Source organism: Cyrtonyx montezumae, unplaced genomic scaffold (genome assembly GCF_038088225.1).
Source record: "Cyrtonyx montezumae isolate F1298 unplaced genomic scaffold, pur_monq_1.0 scaffold_25, whole genome shotgun sequence".
In the NCBI taxonomy this organism is placed as follows: Eukaryota; Metazoa; Chordata; class Aves; order Galliformes; family Odontophoridae; genus Cyrtonyx; species Cyrtonyx montezumae.
Genome location: NW_027071992.1, coordinates 14,423,148 through 14,428,643, shown reverse-complemented (window position 1 = coordinate 14,428,643; position 5,496 = coordinate 14,423,148). Strand labels below are relative to the sequence as shown.

At 46.8% G+C, this 5,496-nt stretch overlaps 1 non-coding gene across 1 annotated transcript; it reads right to left on the bottom strand.

The window, feature by feature from the left end:
* Nucleotides 1-866: 866 nt before the first annotated feature.
* On the bottom strand, nt 867-969 carry LOC136050942 (U6 spliceosomal RNA). Its single transcript, XR_010622438.1, has one exon. It is a non-coding gene; the product is annotated as a U6 spliceosomal RNA (small nuclear RNA).
* Between the last annotated feature and the right edge of the window lie 4,527 nt (nt 970-5,496).

The following is a 5,496-nucleotide window of genomic DNA, read 5'->3' as shown; positions in this document are numbered from 1 at the left end:
AGTCTCCTTCTCTGGAGACATTCAAGACCCGCCTGGACGCTTACCTGTGTGACCTGGGCTAGGGAGCTGCTTTAGCAGGGGGGTTGGACTAGATGGTTTCTAGAGATTCCTTCCAGCCCCTACAATTCTGTGAGTCTGTGATTTGCAATTTGGCTTTCCTGATCCTATCTCTGCATTTCTGGACAGCACCCTTCTATTCTTTCCAGCTGACACTGCCTGTACATGTGCTTCCTATCCCTCAGTTTGACCAGCAGGTCCTTGTTCAGCCATGACTCCTCTGCTTATTTTATTATACTGGGAGAAAGAGAGCTCTTGATCTGTCAGAAAGGTATCTGTAAAGAGCTGAGTGTGCTTTGCTCCACTCCTTTGTCTTTAAGGATGTCTTCCCAGGGGATCTCACCCAAGAATCTCGTAAATACCTCAAAGTTCCCTTTCCTGAAGTTCAGGGTTCTGACTCCACTTATTGCCAGGCTCGTGTTCCTCAAGATCACAAACTAGACCATGGCATGGTCACTGCAGCCCAGGGTGACTTCAGTCTTAACCTCTTAACTCATTAACCTTTAATGTCCTCTGTGTTGGTCAGCACCAGGTCCAGAAACACTTCTTCTCTGGTCACTTTGTCTAATATCTGGACCAGGATGTTACCCTCAGCACACTCCACGAGTCTCTTGGATTGCTGGCCTTCCATGTTGTATTCTCAGGAGATATCCTGATGGTTGGAATCCTTCATCAGGGTGAGAGCTTGCAAGCACGACACTTGTTGCTGTTGAAGCGAAGAAGGCCTTCTCTTGATCAGGTGGCTGTACCAAACCCCAACCACCAGATGTCCTTTAACAGTCTGGTTCCTTTTTTCACCCAAAAGCTCAAAAAATATGAAACTCTTCATTAATTTGCTTGTCATCCTTGCACAGGATCTATGACAAACTTCTCTGTATTTTTCCAGTTTTAGTGTATATGCTGCTGAAGCAAACACAAAGATATTACACTCCTCTTTGGTTCAATCTCTGTTTTCTGCTATTAATTCTGCTTCTCTCTTTCTCCAAATTAAGAAATATAATGTGTTTCCCAGATAAAATCTTTCCCACTTCAAAACTGCTTTGTAGGATTTAGGGGCAATAAGTGATTATTTAATTGGAGATCACTCAAAGAAAGCTGAGCACAGAGAAAGTATTGCTATGTCTGGGGTGACCATCTTCTGACCATGCAAAGTCACTCCTGTCTCACCTGAGAAGCACTGGCAAGGCACAGGGGAGGTGCTGCAACACTGAGAGTGGCTTGCTGCTGCATCAGGAATCCCAGCTCACCATGCTGGTGTCCAGCAAAGGTGCCCTGACTTCCCATGTTCTCCTGTTAGACTTCTTTAGGGTATCAGCATGCCAGGAAAGAACCAAGCACCTCATTTGTGGGATTTCCCTTTCTTATCTCATTCCTGTATCTGCTGTACTGAATGTATGCATCATAGCATAGTGCAGAGGACACTGTGGGGAATGCAGGAAAAGAATTGGCCTGAGCCTTAAAATGAAAAATTGTTGATAGGCACTGAATTGAAACTGAATAGAACATGTTCAAATAACCATCAACATTCATAGGCATGATCCTCAGAAAAACTTGTGCAAACAAGCAAGTAGTGAAGGTGCAGATGCATTAGCAGACTTTGTGGTGTTTGCAAAGTCACTCATGCAAACACTCCACCAGCCTGATAAATAGTGATTGATGTCAACATTTACTTTACTAATATCTGCTTGTTCTGGATAGCAGTCACCAGGACTGGCCTTTATGAGGATATGAGGAAATCGTTATCACCATGAGTGCTAAAACCTACTTAACAAACCTACTGAATTTTGCCTTCTTTTATGGTGGGTCCTCTTTAACTCTTCAGAAAGCATTTTTGTTACCACCAATGGTGTGAACTAGGAATGGTCTCACATGGATTGATAGAATCACTAAGGTTGGAAAAGACATCTAAGGTCATCTAGTCCAAACTTTCACCTACTACCAACATTTCCCACTAATCATGTCCCTCAGTACTCACTCTCTGTATTTGCTGAACATCTCCAGAGATGGCAATTTCACCTGGACATTCTATTCCAGTGCTCAGCTACTCTTTAGGAGAATATTTTTTTCCTAAAATCCAACCTAAACCTCTTCTGACACAACTTGAGGACATTATCTCTTGTACTATAGCTGTTATCTTGGAGAAGAGGTCATAATCACCATAATCTCAGGGAGCTGAAGAGAGTGATAAGGTCTCCCCTGAGCCTCCTCTTCTTCAGACTCATAGATTCATAGATACATTAGGTTGGAAAGGACCTACAAGATCATCTAGTCCAACCATCCTCCTATCACCATCCCTACCCACTGAACTACTAAATCAAATCCCTTAGCACCTCATCTAAATGCTTCTTGAACAGCACTAGGGATGGTGCCTCAACCACCTCCCTAGGCAGGCCATTCCAGTGCCTGAACACTCTTGCAGAGAAAAAATGTTTCCTCAAATCTAATCTAAATCTTCCCCGGCGCAACTTGCGCCATTCCTTCTCATCCTGAACAGACTAAACAGTCCCAGTTCCCTCAGCCACTTCCCATAAGACTTGCGCTACAGACCCCTCATAGCTTTGTTGCCCTTCTCTGGACATGCTCCAGGGCCTCAGTAGCTTTCTTGTAGTGAGGGGCCTAGAACTGAACACAGCACTTAAGGTGTGACCTCGCTAGAACTGGGTACAAGGGGACAATTACTTTCCTTGCTCCTGCTGGGAACACTATTTCTGATACAAGACAGGATGCTTCTTAGTAGCCTGGGCACACTGCTGGCTCATATTCAGCTGAGCACCAACCAACAGCCCCAGATCCTTTCCCACTGCACTGCCTTCTGGCTAATTTAGTACTGGATATATAACAATTTAAGAAAATTCAGTCAACTAAATTTTCATGGAATTGTAGAATCACTGAACGGCATAGACTGAAAAGAACCACAAAACCCTCCCAGCCCCACCTGTGCCATGGGCTGGTTGCCCCCCCTGGCACAGGCTGCCCAGGGCCCCATCCAACTCAGTCTTGGACACTTCCAGGGATGAAGCACCACAGCTCTCTGGGCAGCCTGTATCAGTGCCTTAACATCTCCAGTGTAAAAAAAAATTCTCCCTTATGTCTAATATTAATCTCCCCTACAACAGTTCTCCCTTGTCCTAACACTATCTACCCCTGAAAAAATGAGTCCCCCCATTTATGATCTTGCTTTTAACCCTGGAAGGCCACTGTGAGGTCTCTATTGGATGTTGAAGATTAGCTCTGTCAGCCTTTCCTAATAGAAGAGGTGTCCCATCCTCTGAGCATCTTTGTGGCCCTCCTCTGGGCCCACTGCAACATCTCCATATCTTTCTTGTGTTGGCCCCAGATCTGGACACAGTACTGCAGATGGGGCCTCACAAGGGCAGAGCAGTGGGGAACAGTCCCCTCCCTGTCCCTGCTGCCACCTCTCTGTTGATGCAGCCCAGAACACTGTTGGCTGTCTGGCCTGCAACCTCATGTTAAATCCTTCATTTACCAGGGCAGTAAATGCAAGATTCTGAAGGGCTGCTCCCAAGGTGCTCTTCCTCTCGGTCTGTAAACACATCTGGAAGTGCCCTGATCAAGGGAAAGCATCTTGCACTTGGCCTTGAACCTCATTTGGTTCATGTGGGCCCACTCAGTTACTGCTTTATCAAAGAGTACACACTCAATGTAATCTCCCTTACTCACCAGTCCTGTCGAGGAACATCTCTGGTACCCAACCACATCCTCAACCAAACCTCATTGCTGTCAGTAGGAAAATTGGCCCTGACTGTGGTGAGCACCATGTCAGACACATTCCAGTCATCCTTCGGGAGCATTTTTCACCTCCAAAATAATGAATGCAGCTTACTTGGCGTACAGGTGTTTGAGGATAAGATTGGAATTCACACACCTGTCAGTGGGAGAGCACTTCTGCACCTGAACAAGGTTTGTAGTTCACCTTGTGTAAAAACATTACATGATTAAGTTCCCAAGGAAAGCAGGCTAGGAAAACAGGAAAGGAGGGGGGGAGTCTATGGTTAGCGGTAGGGCAATTAGGTAATATTTGAACAGCAAGTATGTTGGGTACAAGTGGAGTTCTCCTTCATTTCTTATCTTGTCTGGTGCTAGATCACACCAGCAACTCAAAGATGAATTAATTATTTCACATAACCATGTGAATCTGCATTGACATCTTCCCTTGAAGCTGTGGAAATGCAGGGAAGCCCCTGGTTCTGCAGTGTGAAAAGAGAGGATGAAGGCAATGACCAGGGCAGTGGTGGTGTCCCCATTCTTGGAGACACGTTGACGTGGCATAAAGGGATGTAGCCTAGCAATGGGACTCAGTAGGTTAGGCTGATGGTTGGACTTGATTATAATGAAGATATTTCAGTACCTGATTCCATGATTCACCTCTAACAGCAAGAGCAAGCCCAGCAGGACAGCTTACCAGAGCTTGGCCAACACGAAGAGCCATTTCAGCAATGAAAAAACCCAACAGCCTGCAGAGGCCGGCACACAGGCACTGCCATGCACTGGCATGGCCGCACCCTCCACACTCCAGATGACCTTTGATTCACACCCCCAGCAGCACAGCTCCTCTTCCTGCTCTAGCACTCTCTGAAGGAGCTTCCGAGCAGAAAGAGGAAGGGAGAGAGCAGCACACAGCCCCTCTGCGAGCGCAGAGCTGCGAGATGCAATAGCGAGGGATTCTCATATCGAAGCAGTAACAATAATTTATTTCATTTTACAGAGAGGCACTGCTTGAAGCTGGTTCAGCAAAAGCATTAGAGCTTAGAGAAAAAGAAAAAGCACTTCCTTTCTTTTCATTTCTGTTCTTGTTTTCGTTTCTGCAACATTCGTTTTCCTTTCATCACGTCTGCCCGCTGGTGTTACTCATGCTGCAGGTTGGTCACGTGCTGCTCTTGATCTCCAGGGCTGCTCAGACTGACAACAGCATTGCTCTGCACATAGTATCTCGGGATTCCCCCGTCCCACCTGCACTTAGATGCTGATAAATGGAAAAAAGGCTCTGAGGTCTGGAGCTGTTCACCTCTGTTCCCATCCATTTCCCGCCAAGCTGTGCCCTTGGGGGTCCCATGGCCCTGCAGCTTTCAAGACCACTCTAAGGAGCAGCCTTCTGTGGGCCCTGCTCTTCCCACAGCCATGCTTCTTTGTTTAGAGGAACTGAAACCAACCATGTCAGAGCTCATTGGCAGCCTGTAACCGCAGCAGGCTATTTTTCACTCCACCACATTGTGCAAGGCAGAGAGTGGCCCTGCGGCCACATACCCGTTGCCCACCAGCACCCAGAAAGCTCCTCCTGTTGCAGTGGGCTTCCTGCCCAGCACATAGGAGGGATGTAGCAGCACGGCATGCAGAGGTGAGCACTGCGGGAGCTCTGGCCTATTATTGCAATTTGCACACTGAAGCCTCCCACTCTTCTTATTGCCCTATCACTGCTCT